At 41.9% G+C, this 9898-nt stretch overlaps 1 long non-coding RNA gene across 1 annotated transcript in view; it reads left to right on the top strand.

Annotated features, from left to right (window-relative positions):
- LOC125482310 overlaps positions 1-9898 on the top strand; it is a 37601-nt gene that overhangs the window by 20390 nt on the left and 7313 nt on the right. The gene's annotated exons all lie outside the window — the stretch shown is intronic.

Genomic DNA, 9898 nt, shown 5'->3' on the forward strand with positions numbered 1-9898 from the left:
TCCACACCTTGTTATCTGAGTACTGTACGAGCAAGTTATTGTATCAGTCTTGTCTCCTGCCAGCAAGCTGAAACAAAGTTGGTGCAACTTAGAAACAAAAACAGAAGTTGCTGGAAAAGCTCAGCAGGTCTGGCAACATCTATGGAGTTAACGTTTCAGGTCTGATAACCCTTCCTCAGAACTGATGGTAGCTAGGAAAATGTCAGGCTATATGCAGAAGATAGGGTGGGGGGAGGTGGAAGGACTAAATGATGGGTAGGGATAGAGCCAAAGAGAGAGAAGAACTGTTGTACAGACAAAAGAATTGATAATGATCTGGCGAGGAGGGTAAATAGCTGTTCATGGGGACTTGTTAGTGGCTAACAATAGGCAAAGTGTAATGGCAGGCTATGTGATAACAAGGCCTCAGAGATAGTAGGAACTGCCGATGCTGGAGAATCTGAGATAACAAGGTGTAGACCTGGATGAACACAGCAGGCCAAGCAGCATCAGAGGAGCAGGAAAGCTGACGTTTCAGGTCTGGAGCCTTCTTTAGAAATCACAAGGCCTGTTGTGTGGGGTAGGGGAGTAGGACATGGGCGGGTTCAGGGCCTTAAAATTATTGAACTCAGTACTGAGTCGGGAGGGCTGAAGGTGTTGTTCTTCCAGCTTGCACTGAGCTTTGCTGGAACACTTCAGCAGGCCTGAGACAGAGATGTTGGCTGGGCGGTGTGTTAAAGTGGTAAAGTGGGCAGAACGTAGATGTTCTGTGAAGTGGTCACCCAGTCTAAGCTTTGTTTCCCCAGTGTAGAGGAGACCACATTGTGACCAGCGAATGCATTAGATTAGATTCTGAAGGGAAGTGCAGGTGAAAGACCTTGTCCAAAGAAATGGGCCTGGAGGCAAAGATGGCGGAAGAAGAGCTCGACGTTATGTTGTGCATGAAATTCGTTAAGGTGGGGACACAGAGGGATAAAGCCGTGACCTTTGCTGAGTACAGAACGTTCAGTTTTGGAGAGCAGAAGGTTGGGAAGGATGAGTACCCTCCTTCCCCAGAAATGAGGAAAGGAAGGGAGAGATCAGAGGTAGACCAGGTGAAATTGAGGGTAGGGTGGAAACTGGAAGTGAAACTGATGAACTTTTCCAATTCCAGATGAGAGAGAGAAGCAGCACCGATGATATCTGAGATAACAAGGTGTAGAGCTGGATGAACACAGCAGGCCAGGCAGCATCAGAGGAGCTCAAAGCTGACGTTTGTTATCTCAGATTCTCCAGCATCAGCAGTTCCCACTATCACCGATGATATCTTTTCCTTTCAGGCATCAAGTCACACAAGATGCAGCAATTCAGAGATACTCATGGCCCTCTGAGTACCTTCCTCCCCTCCCCTTCTATCTGACTCCATCACCTCCCCCAACCCCACATCATGTTGGGTATTCACCATCATTCCCAACCTTCCGCTTTCTGATACTGAACGTTCTGTACTCAGCAAAGGTCTCAGCTTTATTCCTCTGTGTCCCCGCCTTAACGAATTTCAGGCACATCATGACATCAAGCTCTTCTTCCGCTGTCTTCGCCTTCGTGCCCATTTCTTTGGACAAGAGTCCTCACCCCGCCCCACAGACCCCTTCACCCAGCTCCAACACACTGCCTCCACCTGGACCTCTCCCTCTAGCCTTTTACCTGCAGTCGATCTGTTCAGTAAGAACTGTCAACGTGACTTTGCTTGCGTCAATTTCTCTGCCCTCCTTCACCCCATCCAACCCATCTCTTTCCAAACTGACTGTGCTCTGTGCGCTTAGATTCAACCCTGTCCTGCGAGAGTGAGCTGTTTCTGTAGTATTCATTAACATTTTAACTTTAAATAGTTATCTCTTACACTTTCGAGGGCTGGAGGCCACAGGAGCAGCCTTGGCTGTGACAAGGTGTATGTGGGAGGAAGGGAGGGCCATCACTTGTTAGTCTGTATTACACCTTTGGCAACCCCTCCACCTTTTCCTGCCTGCTGTCAGCTGGACCAGACTACCTTAGTGCATTGCATCTTGAATCCTCTGAACCACATGCACCTTGGGAATAACAGCTTTGCTGAGGTCACCAAAGGAACTCTTGGAAGTTAGCAAACTATCATTACAGAAAAGCACTGTGAGCTGATCACTTTGGTGAGAAAACTATTGCTGACCATGGAGTATCCATATCAGATTTTCCACATTTGTTCACAGTGTGCTTTACAGTGTGTTTTGACTGCATTGTCAGTTTATCATGAACGATTGCATATCTCCACCCCAGTTCCAGCTTACCCACTGCTGAAACGATTACTCATGTTTTGTTAATTCCAGATTCAATTAGGTTAATGCTTTCCTGGCTGCCTTCCTTCTTCACATCCATACAGCTTTGAATACTCTCAAAATTCTTTTCACTTCTGTTCTAAGTCACAACGTGTCCCTTTTTCTCATCACCCCTGCGTTTTCTGGCCAACACCAAACCAGCAGCTCCACAAATTAAAAATTTTCAACATTGATTTCAAATTTTTCCATGGTCTCGCCATTCTCTATCTCTGAAATTTTCTCCTAAGCCAGAGCCCTCCAAGATATTTGCTCCTCCAAATCTCGTCCCTTGAACATTCCTGATTTTAATCTCCCTATCATTGTTTTGGATTTCTTCAGTCGCCCAGACCCCATGATCTGGGATTTCCTCCCTAAACCTCTCCACTTGTCTCTCCTTCTTAGGTGTTCCGTAAGCTGTATCTATATGACCAAACTTTTGGTCTTAATACCTCTTTCTGAGGCCCAGTGACAAATTTTAATATGAAAACATACAGTGAAGAGCCTTGAGACATCATTTCTGTGTACTAAAGGTGTTTTATAAATACCAGTTGCTACGTAAAGTTGTATTACCAGATGAACAATTTAAAAAATCATAGCCACAGCATTTCCCTTTTCGTGATTTTATTTGTATAATCATGTGGTGGATGGAAGAAGATAGTCTTGCAGGATTTCTTTCACACACTTAATCAATATATACACATTTTGTTAAAATCAAAATTGGCTACTTGCAAAGTTATCACTGTGGATTGGAGTTCATTAGTATCAAGTCAAATTGATGCAGACTGAAGTATTTTCCTGGTGTGTTTTAAATGATCTTGGATCGCATATCATTCAATCAGCTTGAGATGTGGAAACTTTATTGACAATACATGCGTGATATTTGTAAAGTCAGATGGATTAAAATCTGCCTCCTTAAAAAAATTGCAAATCATGAACTAAAATTTTACAACTTTACTTCCTAAAGGTTTATCCACGTGATGTGTAGCCCAACTAATGCTGGTGAATGTATTAAAATGCAAAATTAAGAGGCACCCTAACATCATCATACAGCATTTTCTTAAAAAAAAAACAACTTCGTATATGAATAGATACAGCTTTGCTTTACAAAATTGTATCAAAATACATCAGGATTTCAAACATACAATGAAGTTCTGGTGTAGTTAAATGCCATTGTAGTGTCACCTTTCCCAGGAGTTTGGTTAATGCAGATATTTGACAGGCTTTGCAGGTAGTGATATTGTTTATGAGAGGGAGAAATAGGTAGACTTTCTCCTCCTGAAAGAAAAACAGTGAAGAGTGGGTTTAGGCATTTGGTACAGTGCATTCTGATGGTCAGCTGTCTCTCAATGCTTTAGTGTTCTTGTTCTCCAAGTCAGAAAGATCTGGGTTCAAGACGCATTTTGGAGACTTAAACACAGAACCTAGGTCCCAATGCAGTACTGAGGGAATGCCACACTGTTCAAGGTTCTGTCTTTTGAATGAGATGTTAATCCAATTTATTGCCTGATCTGTCAGAAAGGTGTAAAATATCCCATTGTTACTATTTCAAAGGAGAGTCAGGCAGATCTCCCTGGTTTCTCAGCCAATGTAACAAAAGATCAATCAGTTATTATCACATTGCTGTTTGGGATCTTCCTGTGTGTAAAATGAATTCTACATTTCCTAAATTGTAACGCTTCAAAAATAGGGGCAAAGTACTGCAGAGCTGGAGTCTGTACTGAAAATAACAAATGCTGGAGATCACAAGTCAGACAGCATCCATGGAGAGAGAGCAAGCTAGTGTTTCGAGTCAAGATGACTAGCGTAGACTTGAAACATTAGCTTGCTCTCTCTCCATGGATGCTGTCTGACTCGCTGTGATCTCCAGCATTTGTTGTTTTCAACATTTCATAAATAGTACACTGAACGTGAACCAACTGGTGGGTATGTTTTATATGCAAATTGGTCTAATTTGAATTATTTTGCATAATTTTTCAGAGCATTTTTTAATCAATTCATGGATTGTGGGTGTCACTGGCAAGGCCAGTGCTTAGTGTCCCTCTTTAATTCCCTTAAGAATACAGTGCTAAGCTACCTTCTTGAACTCCTGTAGTGCATCTTACTGGTCTCTATGCTGTTTGGAAGGAAGGCCCAGGATTTTGGTGCAGTGGTAGAGAAGGAACAGCAATATAGTTTCCAGGCTGGATGCAGAAATGTAGCCAGTTTGGAAAATTACAGATGATGATGTTCCCATATCTCTGCTGTCATTGTCCTTGGTAAAGGACACAACTCAGAAGGTGCTGTTGAAGGAGCCTTGATGACTTACTGCAGTGCATCTTGTAGATGTTACACTGATGCTACTGTGCTCCAGTGGTGGAGGTTGGGGTGTCAATCAAACAGGCTGCTTTATCTTGTAAGGCATGGAACCTTGTTGTTTGTGTTGAAGCTGCACTCAGGCAGGCAAGTATAGAATGCTGCATCACAGTCTTGACTTCAGGATGTGAGTTACTCATTACATAATTCCTAGCCTTTTACCTTCTCTTTTAGCCGTGATACCTACCTGTTCAGTTAAGAGTATGGTCAACTAAACCATGAGTACTCTGCTAATCATAGAATCCCTACAGCATGGAAACAGGCCATTTAGCCCAACAAATCCACACCACCCCTCCCAAGAGCTTCCCACCCAGACTCATCCCCATCCCCCTACCCCTATCCTTTCCCTATAACCCAGCATTTCCCATGTCTAATCCACCTAATTTACACACTTTGAACACTACAGACAATTTAGCAAGGCCGATCCACTTAACCTGCACATTTTTGGACTATGGGAGGAAAGCGGAGCACCTGACAGAAACCCACGCCGACACAGGGAGAATGTGCAAACTCCACATAGACAGTCGCCTGAGGGTGGAATCGAACCCAGGACCCTGGTGGTGTGAGGCAGCAGTGCTAACCATTGAGCCACCATGTCTCCCTTTTCTAAGGATAGGGGTAGGGGGATGGGGATGAGTCTGGGTGGGAAGCTCTTGGGAGGGGCGGTGTGGATTTGTTGGGCCAAATGGCCTGTTTCCATGCTGTAGGGATTCTATGATTAGCAGAGTACTCATGGTTTAGTTGACCATACTCTTAACTGAACAGGTAGGTATCACGGCTAAAAGAGAAGGTAAAAGGCTAGGAATTATGTAATGAGTAACTCACATCCTGAAGTCAAGACTGTGATGCAGCATTCTATACTTGCCTGCCTGAGTGCAGCTTCAACACAAACAACAAGGTTCCATGCCTTACAAGACAAAGCAGCCTGTTTGATTGACACCCCAACCTCCACCACTGGAGCACAGTAGCATCAGTGTAACATCTATAAGATGCACTGCAGTAAATCATCAAGGCTCCTTCAACAGCACCTTCTGAGTTGTGTCCTTTACCAAGGACAATGATAGCAGAGATATGGGAACATCATCATCTGTAATTTTCCAAACTAGCTACATTTCTGCATCCAGCCTGGAAACTATATTGCTGTTCCTTCTCTACCACTGCACCAAAATCCTAGTACTGTCAGGAGTACATTTGTTCACAATGGTATTTCATCATACTGCGTGGGGTAATGTGGAGCATAGAACATTCCGGAGCTGTGTGTGTCACTGTTGTGTTTCACATTTTCTCCCTGGCATCTGTTGCTCAACAAAACACAACATCCACACCACTCCCATCAACTTGAAACCGGAGAAGCTTGTTGTGACAGAAATAGGCACAAGCTTAAAAAAACACACGCAATGAATAAACAAATAAGGAATTGTATGGAAGTACATTCAATTTAAAATATTCCTTACTATCTATTCATTGCAAATTAATAAGAACAGCATCCAGGTGTGTCCAGTTTAAATAAAAAAAATTGCTTTTGAAATAGCAAGTGGGGATGCTGCAAAAAGCTGTTTTAGCGGGTAGAAGGCTGCTATAGAAAAAACACCTCACCACAACATCTAGAATAAAGCAAAAAAATCAGCATTTGGAAAGCAGGATGCTTGCCGCAGAACAGAATGGGAGAAAAACAAAAGACTCTGTGTGTTTATTCAAGCATGAGGTATTCACATTACATGGCAACAATAGAGACACTGTCAAGGGCTATAAGACTACTGCACTCGGAAGCCTTAAAGGGGTCATATATCTTTAATTGTTGCAATGAAGCAATTGGCAATATTTGTCATCAATTGATGGTCAATATTGATAAGCAACATACTCTTAAGCATTTGAGCTTAAGAAAGTCTAATTAGGCTCAGTTGAGGGTTCCAGCCTCATCTTCAACTTCTGGGAAGATGTTTGGTCTCTGTTTGGCAGGAGGGGAGAGTGTGCCATGACCCTGACAGCTAGGGATAAGAATATCCGTTATTGAGAGTTTTAGGAGCTAGGGCAGCAGGACTGGGCTGGATGAAAAATGAGGCCTTACTGCATGTGCAGCTTCATTTCGGACTGCGAGGAGGAAATTTTCCTTGTTGTGGATCTTCAGCACTGTGTCCCAGAGACATGTTTATGTATGGGTATTGAGTATATTCAAAGCTCAGATCAACATGTGTTTGAACAGTAGAAGAATCAGGGAATTTTGGGATGGGAAAGGAAGGTGGCATTGAGATAAGAGATCAGCCATGAAACCTAAATAGTGGAGCAGATTCAAAGTTAACTCATGATGTTCTTACCTTCCCCTAACGAGTGAGGAAGGTCAGAAGAAGAACTGTTTGATGAGAGATATGGGAAGCAATGAATGACTGGCATTTCCATAGCACCTTTCACAACTTCACCACGTTGAAAACACTTCACAGTCAAGAGAGTATTTGTAAGCAGTGTATTTGTTGTAAGTTGGAAATCTAATAACCAACCTGTGCACAGCAAACGCCTACAAATAGTAATATGACAATGTATGTTTTGTGGTTTTAATTGAGGGATAAATATTTGCTAGAGCACTATGGAAGGAGAAAATTCCAATGAGGAAAATTCAGAGATTGAACATGTGGCTAGAAAACTGGTGTAGGAGGGTGGACATCAGATCTCTGAGGCATTAGGACTGAGGCCCTGGTTCTGGGGAAGGTGGGACCTTTATAAGATGGACTGCAGCATCTTGGCAGGACAGGGACTAATATCCCCAACAGGGAGATGTGCTAATGCTGTGAAGCAGAGTTTAGATCAGATTGGCAGGAGAATAGGAACTTAAGAGTGAGCTCAGATTTGAGGGAAGCAAGGCGAGTAAAAGGAATTAGAATCGTAGCATGTAGGAATAGAAGACAGCCAAAGCAAGCTAGTATTAAATGGGATCAAAATTGAGAATAATGTTAATAAGGCTGAAAGTAAAGCATTCTATCAGAAACCATATAGTACTCACAAAGAAGTTTTTTAAATGACTTGAATGCACACGTGGAGGTAAATAGTAAATCACGGATGATTTAATTGCCATTAAATAGAGACATAGCTACAGGGTGATCAAGTTTTGGAACCAAATATTAAACAATATCCTACATTTAGGAGGGATAGACAAAAGGAAAATAGAGACAGGGTTGGACACCTAATAAAGGGTGATATCAGTACATTAGTAAGAGAGGATCAAAGGATCAGGATGTAGAATCAGTTTGGGTGGAGCTAATAAACAGCAACGGGAAGCAACATTGGTGAGAATTCTTTATATGACATCAAACTGTAGTACTAATATTGGACCATTTTATAAATCAGGAAATTAGAGATGCATGTAACATGGGTATTACAGCAATAATGGACAAATTCAATTTGCATATAGACTAGGTGAACCACATTAGCACTAATGGTACGGAGGATGAACCCTGGAATGTATATAAGATAGGTTTCTGGAAAAGTATGTTGAAGAGCCAAGTAGGCATCTGACTATTTTAGATTTGGTATTGTGTAATGAGAAAGGCCTCATTAATAATCATTCTGTATTAGAGCTTTTGGGAAATAGTAACCATACTATGACAAAATTTTACATGAAATTTGAGTGTGACATAATTCATTTTGAAATTAGGTCTTAAATCTGAACAAAGAAACTTATGAGGGTACAAGGAACAAGTTCGCTCGGGTAGATTAGGAAAATAAACCAAAACGTTTGATAGTGTACAGGCAATGTCTGGTATTTAAAGAAATATGACATTCTTGAAGGCACAAACTTCCAGAGGAAAATCAACAATGGTTAATGAAATAAGTTAAAAGAGGTGTAGGTGCGTGGGTCTTGGTAGGGTGCTCTTCAGAGGGTTGGTGTGGACTCGATAGGCCGAATGGTCTGCTTCCACACTGTAGGGATTCTATGATGCTGTTCTATGATCTACTTCATTAGATCAAAGGAAGTGGCTTCTTTACTTGAAGATGCTACTTGTAGCATAGACAAAGGAGAACCAATGGACATGGTGTATTCAGATTTTTAAAAGGCTTCAATAAGTTTGCAAACAAGAGATTAGTAAATAAAATTTCGAGCAAATGGGATTGGGGTACATACATTTATATGGATTAAGAATTAACAGAAAGCAGACAGCAGGAATAAATGGATCATTCTCAGCACGGCAGACTTTTACTAGTGGGTACCACAAGTGTCAGTACCAGGTCCATATCTGGTCATGAACTCTATAAATTATTTGGATTTGGGGACCAAATATAATATTTCCAAATTTGCCGATGACACCAAACTGATTGAGATCCCAAGTTGGGAAAAGGGTGCAAGGAGTCTTCAAGAGGACTGGGACAGGCTACGTGAGTGGATGAGAAATGTTGTAAATAAGTATGAAATTTCTCACTTTACTAGAAAAGACAGAAAGGCAAATATTTGTTAAGTAGTGAGAGGTTGGGAAGTGCAGGTGTCCAGAGGGATATAGATGTCCTCATCTGTGAGTCACTAAAAGCAAGCATCCAGATGCAACAAACAGTTAGAAAGGCATTAATTTCAAAGGAATTTGAGTACAAATGTAAAGGTATTTTGCTGAAGTTGTGTAGAGATTACTGAGATCCCACTTTTGATATTGCGTACAGTTTGACCTCCTTATCTAAGGAATCATATTCTTGCCATAGAGCGAGTGCAATGGAGGTTCACCAGATTAATCTCTATACTCCATTACTAACCAGAAAGCTATCAATCTCTACCACAAACATACTCAAAGACAGAGCTTCCACAGCCCTCTGGGAGAGAGTTCCAAGAGTTCACAACCCTCTGAACCAAAAAGAAGTCTCACCTCAGAAGTGGTAACTCCCCCTGTTCTAAATTACACTTCCTAATCAGAAAACACTATCTATCTCTTTAAGTATTTTTTTCAGTTTCAATGAGATCACCTTTCATTTTCAAAACTCTAGAGAAGACAGACACAGCTTGCCCAATCTCTCTTCATAGGACACTCCCCCTATCCTAGGAACAATCTTGTGAACTTTCTCTGTAGCACTAACTTCTTTCCTGAGGTAAGGGGATAAAATGGCACCCACTACTTCAGTTGCATTCTAACCAAGCTCCTGTACAATTGAGATAACAAGGTGTCGAGCTGGATGAACACAGCAGGCCAAGCAGCATCAGAGGAGCAGGAAGGCTGACGTTTTGGGCCTAGATTTCTGAAGAAGGGTCTAGGCCCGAAACGTCAGCCTTC

This window comes from Rhincodon typus, chromosome 3, assembly GCF_021869965.1.
Source record: "Rhincodon typus isolate 14 chromosome 3, sRhiTyp1.1, whole genome shotgun sequence".
In the NCBI taxonomy this organism is placed as follows: domain Eukaryota; kingdom Metazoa; phylum Chordata; class Chondrichthyes; order Orectolobiformes; family Rhincodontidae; genus Rhincodon; species Rhincodon typus.